The sequence below is a fragment of the Triticum aestivum genome, chromosome 5A, assembly GCF_018294505.1.
Source record: "Triticum aestivum cultivar Chinese Spring chromosome 5A, IWGSC CS RefSeq v2.1, whole genome shotgun sequence".
NCBI lineage: Eukaryota > Viridiplantae > Streptophyta > Magnoliopsida > Poales > Poaceae > Triticum > Triticum aestivum.
In genome coordinates this window covers 708,682,663-708,707,475 of record NC_057806.1, presented here as the reverse complement: position 1 = coordinate 708,707,475, position 24,813 = coordinate 708,682,663, and the positions used below count along the sequence as shown (strand labels likewise).

Below are 24,813 nucleotides of genomic sequence, written 5' to 3'. Positions count from 1 at the left end.
GCCGAAAGCACACTTCAAAGGATTCATCTTCAGTCCATACTTTTTCATTCTTTCAAAAGCTAAACACAAATCGGCTAAGTGAGATTCAAAAGCATCTGATTTGACAACAATATCATCAATATAAACTTCAAGTATGATACCGAGTAAATCATGAAAAATCAAATTCATAGCCCTTTGATATGTGGCTCCAGCATTTTTTAATCCGAATGTCATCACTGTCCACTCGAATAAACCAAGGAAACCAGGGCATCGAAAAGCTGTCTTGTACATGTCCTCTTCGGCCATAAAAATTTGATTGTATCCGGCATTACCATCTAGAAAGCTAATAACCTTATGTCCAGAAGCATCATTAATAAGCATATCGGCTATTGGCATAGGATACTCATCTTTGGGTGTAGCCCTATTCAAATCTCTGAAATCAATGCACACCCTCAACTTGCCGGATCCTTTCTTCTCCACTGGGACAATGTTAGAAATCCACTCGGCATACCTGCAAGGTCGAATGAAATTAGCTTCAAGCAGTCGACCGATCTCTTCCTTGATCCGGTCATATGTTTTCGGATTAAATTTTCTGGCCGACTGTTTATAAGGTCTAAAACCGGCCTTTATAGGCAACCGATGCTCCACTAGCTCTCGGCTTAACCCTGGCATCTCATGATATTCCCATGCAAAGCAACAAACATATTCTTTCAATAGCTCGATTAACTTAGCCTTTACAATCGGCTTTCAAATTTTTGTTTATAAATGTCGGTCGAGTGACTGAACCATCTCCAATATCTACCTCTTCTAATGGATCGGCCGATGTAAAACCTTGTCCAAGTTTATCCATGTCATCCAACTCCTCTATAGACTCATACATATCGTTCTCACTGGACCGATATTTCACAAGACGTTTTTGTAACCACTCGGAGCTAGGATCCATTTAAACATATCATACCTTGGAGCCGATTGCATTCAGTCGGCTTTAAAGAGACGGGCACAAAACCATTCTTGGTCGCGCTGAGAAAATCAAACTCTGATAAGTCACGTCCCGTCAAGCAAGTAGCATTGGGATGTTGCCAATCCACCGATGCATCGGCCAAAGCAACACAGGCCGGTTATCCGCATGAATGACTTCCACTTCATCATCAACCCACTGAATCAAAAACTGGTGCATAGTGGATGGCACGCACTGGTTTGCATGAACCCAATCACGGCCTAGTATGACGTTGTAGTTACCTTGCACCTCAGCGACAAAGAATGCAGTAGCCAAAGTTTTGCTTCCGACTGTAAGCTCCACATACATCACACCTTTGGCTTCAGTTTTCTCTTTGCCTTCAAATCCGTTGAGCACCATATTGGTCTTGATCATTTCATCAGGCAAACCCAATTTCTTGAAACCGAATAGGGCATAAGATTTACCACAGCACCACCATCAACAAGCATCCGAGTGAGCGGCGACCCATTGATATGCCCTCTAAGATATAATGGTTTCAGATGCGTTACTGGTTCTTTTGGCTTCTCGAATATTGCGTTTTTAGGGCCAAAATCTAGCTGAGCCACCTCCCCTTCTTCATCTACAGCACGAAACTCAGCAGGTAAGTAATACACCATATTGATATCCATACCTTCATGAACCGGCGTAGACTCATAGTCCAACATATCAGCCTCCTCTTCGAGTGCATCCACCGATTCTGAAATTTGTCCGAGTGAAGGAGAAGTAAGAAGTGTCACAGACGATGTGATATCTGTTGCATCGTCCTCCTTTGGTGATGTAGGTGTTGCTATGATAGATGTAGAAGCTATTGTATCTTGTATTTGTTTAGGCCTCCACACTTGTTTTGCTGGAACCATGGGTCGAGTGTCATTGAACAACTTATCCCTTTGTTTCTCGGCCTCCTTTTCTGCCATCTCTTGACTCCTTAACCTCTGTAGTTTCCTCTTTTGTGTCTTTGTTAGCCCTGGAGGACACCACTTTGGCTGAGTGTATTTAGGATCTCTCGTTTTTACCTGGATGGTGCTTGCTTCATGGTCATTGGCCGAGTGCTTTGGCGCGATAGCAAGTATCGGCTCAGTTGGATTGCTATGCACAATCGGCTGTCGTATGGCGAATGTTTCGGTGCCCAAGATAAGTGAGTCGGCATTCATTTTCTCCTTGCCTTTTGCCGACTCAATTGCTGAAACACTTGGTGATTTAACACGCCATTCTTTTCGACTTTCCAGATGCATGAAATTTCCACTCGGGCGCACCTTTTTACTCGGATGGAATCCACTCGGATGGAATTCACTCGGATGGAATTCACTCGGATGGAATCTACTTGGCCACATTTTTTCACTCGGATAACTTCCACCTGGGTGCATTCTTACACTCGGATAATTTCCATCCGGTCGCATGTTTTGACCAGTCGACTGATAGCCACCAATGTTCAGTCGGCCTCTATATGAATAGTCAAGTCGATCCCAAACAGATTGCATATGCTTTTCTGGAAACGGCACCCTTGGTCCACTCGGTTTCATATACTGACTGAATATATCAGCTGGTGGTGACCTTGGTCGCTTCAGATGAGTCGGCCGATTAAAGCTAGAACCGGCCGAGTGGTTGGTGTACTTGGACAACAACATATCAAAAGTTGGCTTGATCCGCTTGCGCTGCACTTTAGCTTCATTCCTTTTCCACTTGCCAACTTCTGGACTCTTGGGCTTGACAAATCTGACACGAGCATTTTCTTGCACTTGTAGTTGCCCCCCGAGTGTAAGATTCTTGATGGTGATTTTGATCACTTCCTTACCATCGGGTTGCTTACCTAGCACAACCTGTCTCCCCAAGACCTTGTTGTCCTCCTTATCTTTCCTGGGCTCACCAACAATGACGTTAGCTTTATTAGCAGATTCGGCTACCTTCGGCCGAATGAGTAGCTTCTTCCCCTCCAAACCCATGGTATTCATTGGAAAAGGTTGTTTATCAACTTGCATCTCAGAAAAGTTCAATCGTTCGTCATTAATGGCCGATTGTATCTGTCGTCGAAAAACATTGCAATCGTTAGTAGCATGAGAAAAAGAATTATGATACTTGCAATAAGCACGCCGTTTTAGCTCTTCAAACGGCGGTAAAGTATGAGATATTCTAATAATCTTAGCCTGCAGCAAAGCATCAAATATTCTATCACACTTAGCAATGTTAAAAGTAAACTTCATCTCTTCATCACGATTCTTATGAATCGGTTTCAGATCATTGCAAGTAAAGGGCTTGGCCTTAGATGGCCAAACAAATTCAGTAGAAAAAACATCACCCTCATCGTCCGAGTGATCACTGTCATATTCCACCATATTCATCTTTGGACGATCGTCTTTGTACCTATGCACTTCTTTGAGGTCTTTGCTTCGGCTTTCCTGAGCCAAAGCCCTTTGTAAGACTTGGTTGATATTTAAGAACTCGTAGCCTTCTAGTTTTTCTCTAATGGGAGTTCTCAAACCACTCAGCACTAGGTCTGCCAAGTCCCTCTCGGTTATCACCAAACTAAAACACCGGTTTTTTGTTTCTCTGAATCTCTTGACGTAATCGGAGACCGACTCATCATGCTTCTGTTTAACCGATGTTAGATGTGACAACTTGATTTCATTGTCGCCGCTATAAAAGTGATCATGAAACTTCTGCTCTAGCTGCGACCAAACCCAAATGGAACCATGGGGTAAAGAAGAAAACCATGAAAATGCGGTACCAGTTAATGATAAAGGAAATAAACGCACTTTCAATTCATTCAATGAGCCCGCCTCACCCAATTGTGCTAAATATTGACTAACATGCTTCCATGTGGTTTTTGTGCCTTCTCCATTAAATTTAACAAAATCTGGAATCTTATATCCTGGAGGGCACTGGATGGCATCAAAGTACTCGGGGTACGGCTTTTGGTAAATCCGATTCCGAGGTAACTCAACTCCAAAATTCTCTCGAAGCATTTTAGCCATCTCCTCTCTAAGATTAGCTAGACCATCATCCATAGTGGACGATGCAGCTTGTGGCAGTGGCATAGGAGGAGCAGGGTTACTAGCTGTAGGTAGGAATTGTGGCATGTATGTCGACCCATAATTTGGTAATGGTCGAGTGGATGTAGCTGTAGGTAGGGTTTGGTTCGGCGTTGTCACCGAACCTGGCATGCTCATAATAGGATTAATGGGTGCAGCCACAATCTGATTTGTTTGGGTAGGATAATAAGTCATCGGCATGGGAGGCGCCGATGAGATGGGCAAAGACAGATTAGGGTTTTGCACACTAGCAGCTACACCATCATTACCACTAGATGATTGAGATATATTCTTCTGAGCATTAGTATTTTCTATGAAAGTTTGATAGACTAGATTGTTACCATCAGTAATACGACTTTCAATCTCAGCACACTGCTCAGGAGAAAAGGCAGTACTTACAGAAGGTTTAACCCGTTCAGTTTGAAGAGGAGGGAACTTGATTTCTTCAATCAGAGTGATGTTGCCTTGGCGATCTTTCTTGAATTTTGCAAGGACCTCCTGCAGGTCCTTCTCCTCGCGCGCCTTCTTGTACTCCTCATAGACATGGCGATGATCGGCCGATATATCATCAAGACTGGGCTTAATGATGTTATCGGCGTCTACCTCAGATGGCTTGGGAAGATCGGACATGGTGGATGATGATGATTGAACTTCTTCCCCAGCGGAGTCGCCAAAAATTGTGTTCGCACACGAACACGTCAACGTGTACCTCCAATGCCGAGGGTGATGCACCGCAGCTCACGTCGAAGGAGACCCGCCGGAAGCGCGGTACGCAAGACAATCCGGCGGACGCTTTTATATACCCAAAACCCCACACGCCCGGTAGGGACCCCGTCAGGGCGCGCGGCGGCTATGGGATGCCCTAGGTCGACCTGATCGCCCCTAGGGCCTCAAGGTTCGCCGCCCTGCAACAAGAAGAACGAACGAAGAACGAGGAAGAAGAAGAACAAGGGAGAAGGAGAAAAGATAAAAGATAAAAAGTGGTAGATGATTTGTTCGATTGTGTGTTGTGCAATCGGCCGTCACCCCCAACATATATAAGAGGCGGCTGGACTTCCCGTACAAGTAAAGGATTCATCTAGTCTTTCCTTATAAGAAAAATTACATCAATTCACGTCCTAGAGTCCTAATTCTATTCCAACTCGGATTCAGTCTGAATCTGGCCCAAACTCTGTCTTCCTTCTTGCGCAGGCCGCCGGGCTTGCATATGATCTCCGATCAAGACGGCCCAAATATCAAACTTGTGCGCCTCGACGATACGAACAACTCTCATGTTGATCACTTTTTCAAATAAGGCCATCTTGAATACTTTTCGAGGTCATCTTTATCTTCTAGTCGGACTCGGTCTTGCAGTAGACTGAATTATCCGAGTCTCGTAGTGAATTTGTAGGCTGTATACTATCTCTGATGATGATAACTCCAAAATCAAAGTTTACCATCTTGATGATACGCACAACTTCTGTATTGAACACTTCTTCATCCGAGGTCATTTTGATAAACTTTCGAGCACATGTTCAATTTCACTCGGATTTGAGCTCATCCACTCGGATAGTAGATACTTTCACTCGGATCGTCCGACTGAACTTTTCACTCGGATGACTACATTTCCACTCGGATGACTATATTTTCACTTGGATGACTATATTTCCACTCGGAAGGCACTACTTACTCGATCGGCTAGTTTTCGTCCCGATGGTAATCTTTTCACTCGGAATATTTTCACCTGGAGGACAATTTCACTCGGATGACCATATTTCCACTCGGATGACTATATTTCCACTTGGATAATAATAAGTTCATCCGGTCAGCAAACTTTCACTCGACCGGTAAATTTTCACTCGACCGTACATTTTCACTCGGATGGTAAACTTTTTCACTCGGATATCCGACTGAAAACACAGCTTGATCTTGTCTTGTCTCTTCGCGCCTCATACGACCTCGGATTGAGACGAATTATATATGAAAATCGATCGGCTCAACGAGACGAAACTTTTCCGTGTTGAAGGTTTTTCAATTCAAGGCCGTCTTGAAGGCCGAATTTCTCACGCATTGCATCAGACATTCATCAACATGTGTCTGGTGTCAAGCGTAGTATTTTGGTCTCTGGCCTGTCCAGACCGTATTGACTATAACTTTTGCATATGACCTCAGATTGAGACAAATTATATATGAAAATCGATCGTCTCGACGAGACGAAGACAATTCCTTTAGAGCACTCCTTTATCTAAGGTCACATTGAGGGCGTAATCGGCCGAAAAACACGCAGAACATTAAATTTTGTCACTCGGAGTACAGCTTCGGCCACTGAGATGAGGTCGAATGGCGATAGCCTAAACATCAAAGTCGTTCCACTCGACGATATGAAACTTTCTCATGTTGAAAACCCTTTCACTCTGTATCATGCCAAAATCAGGTGTCAACACTAGTTATGTTTAGAAGAATAGCTTTATAATACTGAAACGTCAGGCAACTGGCAGCCACCCTTGTGCGCTAAAAATTGTAATGGTGGAAAAAAGATTAGGTGGTATACATACTTCCATGTTTGGTTTGCATGAGTGTTTTATAAATTTAAGAGGTAAATACACCGGGAGTCTTAGAACTTGCGCGGGATGGTCAGTTTGGTGCACAAACTTACAAAATATGTTTTTCTAATCATCAAACTTGCACGGACGTACAAATACGATCCTATTTTCTGTACACGGGTGTATTCGCTGCTTGCGTGGCACGTCAACAGCGTGGACAACCATGCAAAAAAAAAACTGCATGGACAAGGCCCATTGTCAGTGGCCGGGAGTGTCTGAAGGGCAGTGCACGTGATTTTTTTGCAGAAACACCCTCAGTTGTTTTTAAGTTCATACAAGTCAGTGTATGGTTTTAAAACATTAGGCTGCAAGAAATGGGTCGGTGTGAGATCGAACAGGCGCCATGTCACGTTAGTGCACACCTCCTAACCAACCCACCTGATCTGCTTGTATTAACTACAAACTACTAACGTATATAATCTTTCAAACAAAAGTACACATTCTGAACTATATTTTCTTTCTCTAGATTTTAAATTTTAAATTTTTTGGATTCAAACAAAATTTCCGCTGATTTTTCTGAAAGAAAATTACGTACAACCATTCTGCACTAGATTTTCTTTTATCTAGATTATTTAGTATAAAATTATTTCAATTCAAACAAAAATTTAGTAGATTGTACATTCATTCTGACCTATATTTTCTTGTATCTAGATTTTCAAATTGGAAATTATTTGAATTAAAAGAAAATTTTCGTTTATTTGTCCAAAAATACGTATATTCATTGTGACAATATTTCCTTTTATCTAGATTTTGAAATTTGAAATTATTCAAATTCAAAAAAATTAGTTGATCTGTCCAAAAAATTATGTAGATTCATTCTGACATATATTTTATTTATCTAGATTTTCAAATTTATAATTATTTGAATTAAAAAATCCATTGATTTGTCCGAAAGAAATTTATGTACATTTATTACGAACTATTTTTTCTTTTACGTAGATGATTCAAATTTTAATAAATTTAGTCGATTTGTCCGGAAAATGTACGTACATTCATTCTGCTCTATATTTCCTTTTATCTATATTTGGAAATTTAAAATTACTGGATTTCAAACAAAAAATCTAGTTGATTTCTCCAAAAAGTTTAGGTAGAATAAAAGTTATTTTCTTACATAGAAAAAAAGAAAGAAGAATACATAAGATAAATTGTGTTTATCTCTTTAAGTCTATATAATTGTGGATGGATGGTTGGCACTCGCACGCTCTGCGAGCTTATGCGATCGCAGGTTCGAAACGGGGCTTCCCCTTTGTTCACACCTTTTTCCGGTTTTGATTTCTAATTTAATTCGTATGCTCCATCTTATGTAAAAAAATGTGCTCATTAAATCTATGTGTGGCGAAACCCAGCAGGCAGTGGGTTCAAATCCTAGGCACCTCACCTGCATTTTTCATTTTATTATCTGAGGATTTTCACCATTAATAAATAAAATGCAAGGTGGCTTTCTAAAAAAGTGCGTGCGGATTACACACTGACAGCGCCACCCCGCCACGTTGGCATGCCACGCGTGCATGGTTTACGGACGAATAGTGTAGAAAGCATAGTATATGAACGGGAGGACAAGTTAGATGACCGGAAACAAGTATTTTGCAAATTTATGCACCAAACTAACCGTTGCACGCAGGTTCTATGACTCTGGGTGTATTTACCTCTTAATTTAATGTATTGATATGTTACGTCCTATATTTAACTTATTTATTAGGTTCGTTAATTCGCTCACCGATGTGCACTTGATAACCGAATTTAAGTACGTACTCGTACTAGCTAGTTAGGTAGCAATGATTCAGTCATACCACATGCTTGCTTACCGGCCGCTAAGCATGTGTTTCTTCTCCGATGGACAGAAGTTCAAATATGACTTGATGTCTCACACTCAAATTAATTTTCTGAAACGCATTATCCATGAAAAGATTCGCTCGCACAAATGACTAGCACAGCAGCTGATCGATGTTAGGTATAGGAACGTATAAACTCACATTAAAGGTTGTAGGTGTAATTTTAACTTGCTTCTTCAGGCCACAGTTAAGATTAAGAGAGGGTGTTAGACTGTTTATTTACATAGGCTTCTGTACGTAACCGTATATTGTATTTGTACATGTGTTATATCCCTATATATATAAAGAGCCACATCCGTATTAGGATGTCGAGCATTATTCCCTCAACCCTAATTATCACAGTCCAGATATCACGCGACAGCGTCTTTGTGCTGGCAGACTCCCCTGCCATGACATCTCCCCAAGCCTGGCCAGTGGCCACCCACATACAAAGATCCCCTCCTCTTTGTGTGCTCCCGTGACTCCGCTTCTCGATCACTACCGGCAGCGCTATCCTGGTGCCCCTGCGACTGCGCTCGTCGGTGTCGTTGCAGTCCAACTTCGACCACTCCATCCTCTCCAGTTTGCACGCGCATCCCTGGACATGGCCACCTCTCTGGGACATGGTCGGTGGACACGGTCCAGTCCGGTCTGGTCCTAACCGAGCCACCGTTGAACCTTGCCGAGGCACCCAGTGGCAGACCTTGACCATCGGCCAACTTTTCCTGCACCGGACCGGCGAGGCAAAAGCTCGGTCAGGTTTGAGGGACCGACCTGCACTTTAAATACAGCAACGACGCCTGATGAAGCTGAATCTTTCAGAAACTTTCACAGCATGTGTTAGTTGAGTTTTTCAGAAATTTTGACAGCAGCCGAAGAGGAGTGCCTACTACACAGAAAAGTACATGCATCAAGTAGAATGTTGCTGCTCTTGAGATTCTTGTGCAGGTAGGGAGGGTCAGTCGGGACGCGGATTTTTAGAGCTTAGGCTCGTGAACACCTCCTATACGATACCCTCCAATATAGCTTTGAGATCTATTCTAGACAACTAACTTATTGCGTGAAAAATTTCTCACATTCTAGTTAGAATGTTTTGTTGTGATGTAAAGTTTGAAGTTCATATGTTGTTTTATTTGGAAGAAACAAAAAACAGAAAAGTTCTTGCACGAATCGTGATGCAAAGACGGATGGCTAGATAAGGAGGTGCACCTAAGCCTAAGCTCCACACGATATTTTCCGGGTCGGTACGGTGTAGTTGTGCATGTAGTTGAGCCCGCCTCCAAAATCCAGCGCGACGTGCACTTCCCTGCCCTGGGCGTGCAGCTACTCACTAAGTGCGCCATTCTCAGTAAACTCGAACACCACTTGCTGCTCACCTCGATGGCAGCGCCCATGTCGCCGGGCACGGTCATCATGTTCATGATTTGCGGACACGTCGATCTAGTTCATGCCGCGGTGGATGGTCAAGTACAGGGGTTGTCCAAGCATGACACCATGAACATGGACGGCGACACGAAGGTGTCGTGTTTCCTGCATGTCACGGTGGGTCTCCGTCTAGAAAAGGACAATCGTTTACAAGCTCGTGCCAGGGGGCGCATCTCCATGGCCGAAGGGGGAGGAAATGGGCGTCGGCGCTGGTGGCAGTTCTTGGTCCGCTCGGTACGTCGACCCTCAGACATGGGGGCTGGATATATACGCGGAATGCCCTGCCCCGATGCCGACTCCTTTCTCTCCACTCCACACTCACGCCAGGTCTGGCCCAGTTTGATCCAGAATTTTCTGGCAATTCATTTTTTAATGAACATGTGAATTAAACAGGATATGCTACAGAATAAATGGGACGTATGAATTCAACTTTTGGGAATATGCTGAGGAAAAAACAACATATGTGTATCCCCCATGTCTTGCTAGGCAGCCAGACCAAGATGTCAGAGAACAGTAGAAAAAAAACTATGAGCATGATAAAGCCATCCATGGATATACAGGAGGTATGAACATGCACTAGTAGAAAAGGGGGCAAAGGTCCAGGCCGGGTCAGCCCATTAGTTCCGGTTCAGTCTAGAACCGGGACCAATGGGGGCATTGGACCCGGTTCGTGAGCCCAGGGGGCCGGCCGGGCCACGTGGGCCATTGGTCCCGGTTCGTCTGGACCTTTGGTCCCGATTGATGGGACGAACCGGGACCAATGGGCCTCGCTCCTGGCCCACCACCACTGGTCCCGGTTGGTGGCATGAACCGGGACCAAAGGCTCCTCTTTAGTCCCGGTTCATGCCACCAACCGGGACCAGTGGTGGTTCCTATATATACCCCCTCGCGACAGAGCAGAGCACACCGCTCTGTTTTCTTTGGCCGAGGGGGAGAGGGCTTGGTGGTACTCTAGCTCACCTCCTATGCACACAAGGTGTTCGATGGAATGCCCGAGCCACACTACTTAAGCTTTCTCCTCTCCAAGCTCGACCTCCAAACTCCATTTTCCTCAATATTTGTCTAGGTTTAGCGGTCCGTCACGCCCTGTCCCCGTCTTCACCGCCGTCGATCACCCGCGTCGAGCTCATCGCCGGCACCATCGTGATGAGCCTCTTGTTCTTATCTTCTTTCTGAAAGAAAAAAATATTCTTACTTGTATGTTTACATAGATACTTGTATTATTTTCTTACTTTTATTATTGCATCTTATATAGTGCGATGGTTTTGGTATTCGCCCCAGTCGGCCCTCGTCCTGTCTATGATTCGGATGTGGTATATATATTATCTTTATAACTATTGGTTCATTTGTTGTTTATGAAAATTATGCCGACCAACGTGACATAGATTTTATTTATCTAGGATGTATGTGAACCGGAAATTCCAACCGACCCTATTGTCGAGAGATTAAATTTAGTTGAAGAAGAAAACAATTTCTTGAAGGAAAAAATAAAAAAATTGAGGAGGAGAAGATGATATTGGAGTTGCATGTTGCGGATGTCGTCGATGATCACAAGATCAAGATGGATGCAATGCGCTTGAAGATTAGAAAGATTAAAAAATATGCCATTCACACCGAGGCTTGGTATCATTATGCCGTTGGATCAATTGTTACCTTGGTTGCGATTATGATCGTCTTTGTTTTCGCATTTAAATGTTTTACATAGTTTCAATGTATGGTTTAATTAATTAGATGCTCTGGAGAGCTATATGTTGTTAGATGAGAACTATGTATGTACTTTGGTTTTAATGTGATGATGAACTTCTATTAATTTGGATACTTAATTATATATAATGCACGCAGATGAACCGGCAATGGATGTACGGTGACAGACACACCTCCGAGTACATTAAGGGCGTGCATGAGTTCCTTGATGCGGCTGAGGCAAACAAGCAGAATGGTTTTATGTGTTGTCCATGCACTAAATGTGGCAATACGATGTCTTACTCTAACCGGAAAATCCTTCACGCCCACCTGCTTTACAAGGGTTTCATGTCATACTATAATGTTTGGACGAGGCACGGAGAAATAGGGGTTATGATGGAAGACGACGAAAAAGAAGAGTACGATGACAACTATGTGCCCCCTGAATACGGTGATGCTGCAGAAAGTTTATAATTTTTCTAAAATTAATGGCACTAACAGAAAGTTTATAATTTTGCTGACCTAAAAGCAAAAAAATTAAAAAATAAAGCAAAAAACAAAAATTAGCTCTTTTGAAAGATATTCGGAACCTGCAAAAAGTTTTCCCTTGTTCCAATTTTTTTTTCAAAATTGTTTGAGATTTCAAAAGAAAATGAAATTTCAAAATATGGTACAAATTCGAAAATATTCTTGTCTTAGTGAAAATTTCACAATTAAAAATGTTTGTGTATAAAAGATACACATTTTTTATAAATCTTATGAATTTTCAATACATTTTCCCGCTTTGAAAAAATGTTCACAAATTCAAATAATGTTCATGTTTTTATAAAAAAAAAGTTGGTGTTTTCAGAAAATGTTTGTGAATTTTAAAAGATGTTCCCTTTCATATTTTGTTTGCGTTTTTTCAAAAGTGTACATAATTTTTTTAAAATTGTTCATGTTTCCTAGAATATTCAGAAACTTCATACCTTGAAATCCCCTTGATTGAAAGCACTGAAAGAAAATGTAGATTGAATAACTCTTGGGCCTTCTCTGGCGTACGATGACGTAACAAAACTCTTAAATGCCCTCGATTAATGAATGGAAAAATAGCGGATTGATTCCTTCACACGCGGCGACACCGAGAATCTAAATGTTTCTTTTTCGTGTGCACACATGGTTTTGCTTGCACAGATAATTCTCACTGACTTTAAATGCATACTATTTTATCTCCTATTGCAACGCAAGGGCATATGTGCTGGTTACCAATAAAAACACGGCCCCACCCACCAGTATGCATATATAGGGTCATAAAAGGATCTATCAAGATCCACCTTTTCGAGGAGCTTACATGTAGCACTGGGCATATGAATTTTTACATCAGTGGCACTTCAGAAGTCAAGAGTATACACCCAATACTGACTGCACAAGATACTATGAATTTCAGAGTGCATGTCATGTACAGAAGATGGTACCACACAAAATTCAGAGTAAGAAAATGATCAGGGAACATGGTAGCACCTGGGTCGCATGCAGAAATTCAAAAAACAGCCAAATTAATAGGCAACATATAATTCAGAAATTCAGAGTAGGGTTGCACACAGAATTAGAGAGAATGTGGTTACTCCAAGTTGTTAGCTCCAATTAGCCTGCAGGCAAAAGAGGAGGTAAATACACCACAAGTCACAGAACTTGCACGCGACGGTCAGTTTGATGCATAAACTTGTAAAATACGTGTTTCTGGTCATCTAACTTGTCTTTCCGTTCATATGCGGTGCTTTCTACCGTATCATGTGCACGCTTGGCTTGCCAACATGGCAGGGGCCCAAGACTTTGACGTTTTGCGGGCTGTTTTGCAGTGAATAGTACAGGTCTTAGTGGAGGGATTGGCATGTTTTGGTCCCAAGACTTTGACGTTGAGCTTAAGAATTACAGTTCCTGTCACATTGATGTTTCTGTGAGGCGTAAGGGGGGCGACGGGAGGGCGTGGCGAGTGACCGGTTTCTACGGAGCGCCTCGCGCGGAGGACAGGCATCATAGCTAGAGGTTCTTGAGGACTTTGTTTGCAATTCAACATGATGGTTGGATGTGCATCGGTGACTTTAATGAAACTCTTTTTGGTTCAGAACACTTCTCTCTTTCGCTGCGACCAGAGTGGCAAATGAGGGCTTTTCGGGAAGCAGTGGATGATTGCTCACTCACGGATCTTGGATGGTCGGGAGTGGAGTATACTTGGGATAATAGGCAGTCGGGTAGAACAAATGTCAAAGCTCGTCTTGATAGGGCTTTTGGAAATCTGGATTTGGTTAATATGTTTGAATATATCAAGGTATGTCATATTGTTGCTACGGAGTCAGATCACAGCTTTGTTTTTGTGGATATCCGTGAGCATTCTATATCATCAGCAACTAGAGGGCCGAAACCCTTTAGGTACGAGAATGTTTGGCAGACGCATGTCGATTATGACAAATTGGTGATGGATAATTGGCATCGAGGTGCTGGTGGTCAGGGTCTACAGGGAGTATCCCAAGCTCTCAATTCGTTGCAAGGTAACTTGGCAGCATGGGGAGCGAGGGAGTTTGGTTCACTGACGCGCAAAGTCCGTAAACTGCGAGAAAAACTAGAGCGTCTACGCTCCCAATCAGTGGGTAGGGGGCCGTCAGAGGAGGAGAAATCAGTTACTAAATAATTGCGACTAGCTCTTAAACAAGAGGAGATTTGGTCCCGTCAGAGATCAAGGGTGTCGTGGCTACGTAAGGGCGACAGAAATACGGGTTATTTCCTGGCCCAGGCTGCTCAACGAAAGCGCATGAACAGAATTGAGCATCTTGAAAGAGCAGATGGCTCAAAGTGTGCAGATGTCGAGGAGGACCGTGCTGAAGTTCAGGCGTTTTATCAAGCGTTATATACATCGCAAGGATTTCAGCTAAATTTTGTTCCTAATCGTGTTACGGACGCTATGAACTATGAGCTTCAGAAACCATACACAGAGGACGAAGTTAAGCATGCTCTGTTTCAAATGGCGCCGTCAAAGTCACCAGGGGTGGACGGGTTTACTGCCGGGTTTTTCCAACGCCATTGGAAGCTTCTGAAAGCTGATATTGTCCGGGCAGTTCTAGATTTTCTGAATGGAGGTGAACTTCCGGCGGGTATGAATGATACGTCGATTACTCTAATCCCAAAGGTACGTTTTCCGCATAAGATATCTCAATATCGTCCAATATCTCTCTGCCCGGTTCTATATAAAATTGCTTCAAAAGCTATTGCAAACCGAGTTAGAGGGTGTTTGGGTGAAATTATTGGAGAAGAACAAAGTGCGTTCGTCCTCGACCGCTTGATCACCGATAACGTTTTAATTGCGCACGAGAGTGTGCATGCTATAAAGAGAAGGAAGAAAGGGGGCAATGCGATTTGTGCGTAAAGTTGGACATGATGAAGGCCTACGATCATGTAGAGTGGCATTATCTTGAGGCTATTATGTTGCGGCTAGGTTTTGGTGCAGAGTTTGTCCGTTTGATCCTGAAATGTGTGACTTCGGTCAGGTTTTCAGTGCGTGTCAATGGCAAGCTGCTACCTTTTTTTACACCGACGTGTGGGTTGCGACAAGGTGATCCAATATCCCCGTACTTGTTTTTACTTTGTGCTGAAGGTTTCACATCTTTGCTGAATAGATTCGGTGGAACACAAGTTGACAAAGGGATCAGGGTGAGCTATCGGTCTCCATGGATCAATCATTTGCTTTTTGCAGACGATAGCCTTATTTTCATGCAAGCCCAGATGCATAGTGCTCACCGTTTAAATGAGATTTTAAGGATCTATGGGAAGTGTTCTGGAAAGGCTGTTAATAAGGATAAAAGCTCAATTTATTTCAGTCCAAACACTTCGGCTCCAGTCAGGCAAGAATTAAAACAGATTCTGGGCATCAGTGTTGAGGCTTTCAGTGAGCGGTATCTGGGGCTGCCAACTGCCGTAGGGAGAATAACAAGTGGAATTTTTGACCATATTGGAGAGAGGTTGAGAAGCAAACTCCAAGGGGGGGTCCGAGAGGATGATTTCTTGTGCGGGAAGAGAGGTGCGAATAAAAGCTATAGCCCAATCTATACCTACTTTCAGCATGAGCTGTTTCAAGCTAACAAAGAAAGTATGTGCAAAGTTGGCTTCTTATATGGCCAAGTACTGGTGGAGTAGCTCTCTTGATCGGCGTTCAATGCATTGGATGTCGTGGGAGTCTCTCGCACAGCCAAAGATTAAAGGAGGGATGGGCTTCCAAGATTTACAGATGTTCAACGTAGCACTCCTTGGTAAACATGGATGGAGGCTAATGACAGAGCCCAACTCCTTGTGTGCTCGAGTATTGAAAGGAAGATATTTCCCCAACTGTGATTTCATGCATGCCGGCGTCCCCAAAAGCGCGTTGGCGACATGGCGGGCAATCATAGCAGGGCAAAAAGCTTTGAATGTTGGGCTAATCAAACATATCGGAAGTGGCACAACAGTGTCTATATGGGAGGATAAATGGATCCCAAATAGATTGACAAGGGCACCTGTTGCACGTCTTGGCGATGCACAAATCAGCTGGCTAGCAGACATTATTGATGATGAGAATTGGACTTGGAAATCTGAAGTTATAAGACAATCCTTTATCCCTCCAGATGCGGATGCAATTCTTAATATCCCTTTGAGGACTAGAGGGGGAGATGATTTCTATGCTTGGGCGCCTGAGAGGTCCGGGATTTATACTGTAAAATCAGCGTATCGCTCTCTAATGATTCAGAACAAGCATAAAGCTCTAGAAGAAGGGACGACTACAGATACTTCGGAGATGGATAAACAGTTGTGGTCTCGGTTATGGAAACTCAAAGTGCTGCCCAAAGTTCGCGTCTTCTGGTGGCGCGTGATGCGAGGGATTCTTCCCGTCGAAAGTACACTGAAATATCGGCATATATCCAGCGAGAGCAGGTGCAAAATCTGTTTGAGTTCAGAGGAGGATATGATGCATGCATTACTGAACTGTACCCATGCGAGAAGGTTTTGGAACGAAGCCCCGCAGTGGCTGCATGTTAAGCGACCAGACCTGCACCCTCTTACTTGGGTTAAGGATGTCTTGTGTGAGTCTCTGTTTTCAGATTCTGATAGAGCAAAACTTGTGTCTATTATGTGGGCTATTTGGACTTCACGCAACAACATCACACATGACAAAGGAGAGTTTGATCCTGTTCGGTCCATGAAGCACATACAGGAAGCTTTAGCGATTTTAGAGTTACCTCAAGATCATGCTCGGATCTTGCCTGGTCATGGTTGGAGGCCGCCGGATGATGGGTGGATAAAAATCAACGTCGACGGTAGCATTTCCATGGAGTCCCGCCGAGGAGGGGTTGGAGGGGTAGCACGTTCTCCGTCTGCTTTCAAGGCTGCATGGTGTAAGCCATACTATGGAATCACAGACCCTCTTCTGGCTGAAGCGTTGGCTCTTCGAGATGGCGTAATTTTCGCATGATCAAGTCATCTTGGAGACGGATAGCCAAGAGGTTGTTAACCTCTGGCACTCGCGCCATGATTTTTCAGTGGTGGCGCCGATTCTTGACGAGATTGGGGAGCACGCCAGCTCTTTTAATTTTTTTCTTATTCAACATGTGTTGAGATCAGTAAATTTTCCTGCTCACCTTCGTGCGAAGCAAGCTAGCACGATGGATGTAACAGATTGTTGGTTAGACTCTATTCCTAGTTTACTTGTAACTAGCCTCCTGGCAGATGCTGCCGGCGTGGTTTCTGTTGAATAAAACTTCCCAATTTGCCCCGCAAAAAAAAACATGGCAGGGGCCCACTGTCAGTGGCTGACGCAGTGGGTATTCCGCATGCATTGTTTTTTTCAAAAAACACCCTTGCATTTTATTTATTTATGCAGAAAACCCTCAAATAAAATGAAAAGTGCTAGAGCGGCAGCAGGATTCAAACACACGACCTGCTATGATTCGCCTCGCTTAGCCACTTGACCTCCTTACTATTGACGTTTATATAGCACAATTAGCTTTATAGTATAAGATAAACCGTACGAGTTAAAGTAGAAACCAAATGAGAAAAGGGGAAGGCATCGGTTCTAACCTATGACCACGTAAGCTCGCCGCGTGTGCGAGCGCCAACCATCCGACCACTATGACATTTAAAGAGATAAGCACAATTTATCTTATGTATTCTTTTTTTTCTATTTACGAAAATTACTTATATTCTAGATAAACTTTTCGGACAAATCAACTAGATTTTGTTTGAATTCAAGTAATTTTAAATCTAAAAATCTAGATAGGAAATATACTGCAGAATGAGTGTACATATTTTTTTGGACAAATCAACTAAATTTTTGTATGAATTAGAGTAATTTTAAATAAAAATGTAGATAAAGCAAAATATAGTGCAGAATTAATGTAATTTTTAGTTCAAATTCAAATAATTTAAATTTGAAAATCTAGATAAAAGAAACTATAGGTCAAAATGAATGTACAGATTTTTTTTGGATAAAACAACTAATTTATGAATGAATTTGAATAATCTAGATAATAAAATATAGTTCATAATGAATATACATAAATTTCTTTCAGACAAATAAACTTAATTTATTATGTATTCAAAAACCTAGCTAAAAGAAATTATATGTGAAGAAGAATTTACATCTTTTTTGGACAAATCATCTAATTTCTGTTTGAATTCAAATAATTTAAAATTTGAAAATAAGGATAAAAGGAAACATAGTGCCTAATAAATGTACGTATTTTTTTGGGACAAACGAACAAAATTTTGTCTGAATTCGAATAATTTGAAAATCTAGATAAAATAAAATATGTGTCAGAATGAATGTGCGTAATTTTTTTCAGAGAAATCAACTAATTTTTATTTGAATAACCTATATAAAATAAATATAGTTCATAATGAATGTATGTAAATTTCCTACGAATTAATCAAGGGAAGTTTTGTTCAAATTCAAATAATTTTAAATTGGAAAATCTAGATAAAAGGAAACATAGGTCAGAATGAATTTATGTATATTTTTTCCGAAATATATAAATAAATTTTGGTTGAATTCAAATAATTTTAGATTAAAAAATCTAGACAAAAGAAAATATAGCACAGAATGAATGTATGTAATTTTGTTTCAAACAATTTATCTAAAAATTTGTTTGAATCCGAATAATTTTAAATTTGAAAATCTAGAGAAATGAAAATATATTCGGAATGTGCACTTTTTATTTTAGAGGTGATATACTTTAGTAGTTGAAATGAAATACCAAGTACGATCCGTTGCGGTGGATAGGTTCCATTACAATAGGTCGTTGGTTAGAACTCGCTCATCCCATTACATGTTAGGGAAGGTGAAGTGAGGAGATCAGTCCATACCGACGCCTCCAAGGAGGGGAACGGTGCCCTCAGGCGTCGCCGTCGGCGCGGCCGGTCATGGCCGGCCAGGGATTTCACCTGAACTAGATCCCCGCCACCAGCAGCGCCTCCTGTACAGAACCGGCGACCAAGAGGAAGCGCGGCCCGACCAGGCTGGCCCGCATGCTGAACAGGGGAGGAGGCGAGGCACCGGATCACGCACACCGATCGACCGCCGCAAAAGTCGCCGCCGGCCGCCAACGACCACCGGATCCCGCCGCCCGCGCGGCCGGCACACCAGATCCACCGCCCGCACGGCTACTAGCCGGCCGTGCCTTGCCAATGGAGCCGCCGCTCCAGATCCGGGGTTCCCCATGCAGATGCAGGGCAACCGAGGCCCCGCCGCCACCATCCTTGGCGCCCTGGGCTTGCCCGGCGGCTGCCTTAGCGGCGGCGAGGAAGGGAAGAGGGGGGTGAGGAGGAGGGGCGGCTAGGGTTGGGAGGAGGAGCGGCTGGGGTGGGAGGAGGAGGGGCGGCTAGGGTGGGAGGAGGAGCGGCTGGGGTGGGAGGAGGAGGGGCGGCTAGGGTGGGAGAAGGAGCGGCTAGGGTGGGAGGAGCCCAAAATTGGGGGAGAATTTCACTTCCCCGGCCTCTGCCTCTTCATTGCTCATTACTGTCCCCTTTTCCTTTTCCTTTTGAGATGCAGCACTAGGTTAGGGCATGTACAGTGATGACATATGGATGCAGATGCCCCATGAGAAAAAGTAGCGTGAGACAACTACATTGATTTTTTCTCCCCAACGCAAGCTACTACTAGTGGGCCTCATCAAGAAATAGAAAATAGAAACTTTAATACATATGCTTCTCTACTCTTCATTTCAACCTTTTCAGTTTTTTACATCAGACCACACTTTTTCTTCCCAAGCACCTGCCTCTTGCAGAGGATCCCGCTTCCCTATCCAAACCCACTTTCCCTGACATCCGATCCTACATGGCACATGGGGCATCACCATGAGGCTATGCATTGACCATGTGAGCATATACTGATGAACAAGCATCTCCACTGTGGTGTGATAGTTAGTTTTCATCTCCCAACTAGACTACCATGTAGCATATATTGATGTTTGTGTTGTTTCTCTGCTTGCTTGTGCCTTGCGCAGTGTGCAGGCTACAAGTTTCAGAAAGAGCAACACAAAGAATACAGATCTAAAGATGAAACTTTGGATATCAGTATAGAACAGTTTGTCGTGGAAGGCCATGACCAAGGGGAAGCCATACAATACTTCATGAAGATTGAAGGTACATGTTTTTCTATTCGGTTGACTTCTGAACTGTAGCCTACCGAAATAGACGACCCTAACTAAAACCATCGCAGAATTCACTTTGAGGTTCATGAGCTTCTACCAATCTTATGGTACCGAAGAAGTTGAGTAAAGGGGGTGTTCTATGAAGGGGGTGATCCACCCTCTCCATCAAGAAATAATCTTCAAGTACTACTGCACCTTAGGTAATTTAGCAGTGGCTCTGCCTGCCTCTCAAAGCACCTTATATGTTGCTCCGTGTGTAAGATGAAGATCGACTGTGTGATCGTTGTTGTGCGTGCGAATATATGATCACACACAGAACTTGGCATATGTGTCGACTGGATTGTGATGGGATCCAAATTGTAAAAATATCAACCCCATATTTGATAGTATATCAATATTATCATATTAGTCTTATAGAGTACTTTGTATTCTATTACTGACAACACAGCATCCCAAAGCAACATAGAGGTTGTAAGTATTGTGTTTATTTCATGACACAAGAAAACACAATGATGTGAGGAACAGAAAACTTAATTTATAGTCGCACTTGTTTCCTTACTTTTCGGGATATTGTGTGCCCCTAAAATTTAACATGCGAGTACCCTTCTTGTTTGATTTTCTTATCATGACCTGATTATATATTCATCCCATAAAAATCCATCTCTCACTGTTATTTTTTGAGAAAATCTCCCATTGTTCTTTATTCTTCAGGAAAATCTATCACTGTTATATAGTAGTTTTTTTTTTTGAGTAACTGCTAGGAGTTTTTTTTTGAGTAACTGATATAAAAACCTATAACCTATATTTTTTTTATAGTAGTACTAGGTGCACACAAAAAAACTCTGTTTAATTCCAAAGCATGGGCTACTTGGAGTCTTGGACTATTGCGTACATGGGCTCAAAGCATTAAGCCTATATATAATGGGCTTGGGCCATGCGTACTATACACAAGTAGCCGACCAGCCAGAGGGATCCAGAATCTCCATCCACCCACTCTCCAGCAATGTCCAGCGAGCCGCCGCCGCCGCCGCCAGCAGCGAAACCTCCGTCCATCCCCTCCACCACTGCCCTCGCCACCGCCGCCGACGGGACCACCACCATATCCTCCCTCGGCCAAGACCAACTTCTCGACATCTTCCTCCGCCTGCCCAACCTCCCGGATCTCGTCCGCGCCGCGCTCACCTGCCGCCCATGGCTCTGCGCCGTCCGCTCCTCCCCGTCCTTCCGCCGCCTCTTCCGAGCCCTTCACCCAGCGCCCCTCCTCGGGATCTTCCTCAAAGTGGACGACGACACCGCCCCCTCCTTCGCACCCCTGCGCCGCTCGGATCCCGTCGTCACCGCCGCCCTCCGCCGTGGCGACTTCTTCCTCACCTCCCTCCCGCTGGACGACGCCTGGACTGTCACGGACTGCCGCGACGGTTACGTCCTCCTATGGAATACTCTCTGGGCCGTGGCTGTGGTGAACCCCATGACCTGGGCTGTGGACGTCATCTCCTTCCCCGATGATGTCGCGGATGGGAGTCTCAGCGATTTCGGCTTCCTTGGTTTCCACCTGCTGACTTCCGACGAGAATCCCCGGTCGTTCCGTGTGGTCTGCCTCTGCGCCGACGTCTCTAGGGTTCGTGCTGCCGTCTTCTCGTCGGATACAAGGGGTTGGGCCGTCCACCCATGGGTGGAGATCGGTGGTGAAAACAGCCTCAAGTACGGTGCAGGCACGATGGTGGACGGTTCAGTTTACTGGCCTTTCTATGCCGAAGGACGCATTATCAAGATCAACACTGCCTCCTCTGTGGATCTACCCTCACACACAACTATTGATTACATGTTTGGATCCGTAGTGTGGGCGGTGATGGAATTGGGATTTGGGTGCGGCAGAACATGCTCTCTTTGGGTGCGGAAATTGATCGGGTCACTCGGGGCTTGGAGGGCCAAGTCAGGGTTGTGCAAGTGAGGTCTGGATGTGTCTACTTCTCCATGACACGCATGACTAATGCTGGCACACAGCGCACCTGGTTCTTCTACCTTTCATTGGAGACCATGGAGATCGAGTTACTAATCCACGGCACATTTGATGACTGTGCCTTTCCGTATTATATGGCCTGGCCTCCTTGTTTGATTGGTGATGATGGGAGCACTGGACATGAAGTTGAAGCTTCTTGCTGAAGTCTGCACTTGTTTGCCGTACGAGGAAATGAATGAATGGGATTTTTCCGGTATGAGTTTACCACTATTAATTACTTTTCTGATGATGCAAAATAATATCTGGTTGACATTGAAAATTGGAAGATCGTGCTATTCTATCTTGATGGTTATGCCTAGAAACCTTTAGATGATTTCAAACTATTGGTAAAATTCTGCTAGAAGATGTTGCATTTGCTGCTAGGCCCCATTGACCAATTTGTTCCTACTGTTTGTGTTTGTGTTCTCTCATTTATTGAGAGAAAAGCACAGCAGTGCTAGCTCTGGAAAGTAATTATAATAATCTTTGAATATAATTAACTTCAGATATGCATCTGTGACTCTAACAAGAATCCCTTTATGCATATTACTTTTTTTGTACATCACAATCCCTTCATCTTTGAGGATGCAAATTTTCTTGTTTTCCATTTTTCTTCCACTGCACAACCTCTTAATTTTTGAGGATATGTTTTTCAACCTTTGCTGTTCTTTGTTGTGCGCACATAAAATAAGAAATTGGCTTTTAAGTGCTCAACTATTTGCCTCTTCTTCTTCTTAGGGATATGTTCCCGACCTAATTTTTATGGTAGCTTAGTTGCGACTTGTTATACTTGTATTTCAGTTCACAATGTTAGCCAGTTGTTCCCTTGACTAGATATCGGAGAGTTCTGAAAGTAGTTATTGTTTGCTGCATTCTTTCTGCATCTCGGTGCTACTGTTTTGTTCTACATTTACTGCAATTTACGTTCAGATTTTTAAAATGCAAGTGTCAACCATGTTCAGTTTCTTCCAAGTATAGAGATAGCAGAGTAGAATTGCACAAGTTACATCCTGAAGCAGTGCACCGAGTAGGAACTCACACAAGATTAACACACTGCTTTTGTGATGCAACAGCAGCAGGGATATTTGCGTTTTTGCGAAAGAGGAGGGGAATCTGCGGGTGGCAAGTCGTCGTTGTGCTTGGCATCGAAATGCATTATTTCTGGTGGCTGCTCATGAGGAAAGTTGGTGGCTGCTCATGAGGAAAGTTGGGAATCAACTGCATTTGTTGTGATAGATTTGTACAAAGGATACTTGCTTTTGCAATGTATTGCCTCGAGTAGTGGCCAGTGCCCAGAATGATACCGTGAGTCTGCCTATCATTTTAGAACATTCAGCAACTGAACCTTTTATCTCTTCTCCGGTTATTTAATCGAGTTCAAGTTTCAGTATGTTATATTCAAGTAGCAGAACATTATATGGCAAAGTTTCACTGCAATTTCTTTTGTTGAGAAGATCTCCCACTGTGTTTTTTTCTTTTGCTTTTAGAAAATCTCCCATTGCTATATGCTCCCTTCTTCCCGAGATAGATGGCGTGTAAATTGAGTTACAAAAACCAATGCCTCTTATGTTTGACCAAACATATATAAAAAATATGTATATATAAATAATACCAAATGAATATCCATATATCCATTGTTACATTAATTTTCATAATTTCCGTGAAAAGGATATATTTTTCATAATTTATTCGGGCTATCACGTATACATGGCCCAATCCCATGGGCTGGGGCATCGTGGACTGTCGCGACGGTTACATCCTCCTGTGGAACTGGAACATGATGTCCGTTGCTGCCGTGAACCCCATGACCTGGGCCGTGGACATCATCCCGTTGCCCGAGGATGCCAGGGAAGGGTGTCTCCGTGGTTTCGCCTGGCTTGGTTCGCGTCTGCTGTCTTGTGAGGAGAACCCCTGGTCGTTCCGGGTGGTCTGTGTCTGCGTCGACGTGTCTAGGGTTCGTGCTGCCGTCTTCTCGTCGGAGACATGGGATTGGGGCACTGGGCTATCCACCCATGGGTTGAAATCGGTGGTGACAACAACCTCAAGTACAATGCTGGCATGCTGGTCCATGGTTCCATTTACTGGCCTTTCCATGGCGAACACCGCATGATAAGGATCAACACAGCCACCATGGAGGTCACCAATGTGGATCTACCCTTGCAGGTGGACGTTTTGAGGTGCAATTACAAGGCTGGGGAGACTAAGGATGGTCACCTATGCATTGTCTATGCATCTCATGATGACTTCCTCCTCCATGTTTGGATCCGTGGTGTAGATGGTGATGGAATTGGGATTTGGGTGCCGCAGAACATACTCTCTTTGAGTGAAGAAATTGGTCGGGTAACTCGGGGCTGGCTGGGCCACCTTAGGGTTGTGCAAGTTAGGTCTGGATATGTCTACTTGTCCATGAAATGTATTACCCCTGTTGGCATACTCCGCTGCTGGTTCTTATTCCTTTCATTGGAGACCATCAAGATTGAGTCGCTCATCCACGGGACATTTGGGGACTGTGCCTATCCGTACGTTATGGCATGGCCTCCTTGTTTGATTGGTTGTGATGGGAGCAGCACTGGGCATGAAGTTGAAGCTTCTCACTGAAATCTGCACTTGTTCGTCTTATATGAGGAAATTAATGCAAATTTGCAGGTATGAGCTTAATT

At 43.5% G+C, this 24,813-nt stretch overlaps 1 pseudogene; it reads left to right on the top strand.

Moving 5' to 3' along the window:
* Positions 1-21,153: 21,153 nt before the first annotated feature.
* LOC123108576 (uncharacterized) lies at positions 21,154-23,548 on the top strand (annotated as a pseudogene).
* The last annotated feature ends 1,265 nt before the right edge of the window (positions 23,549-24,813 follow it).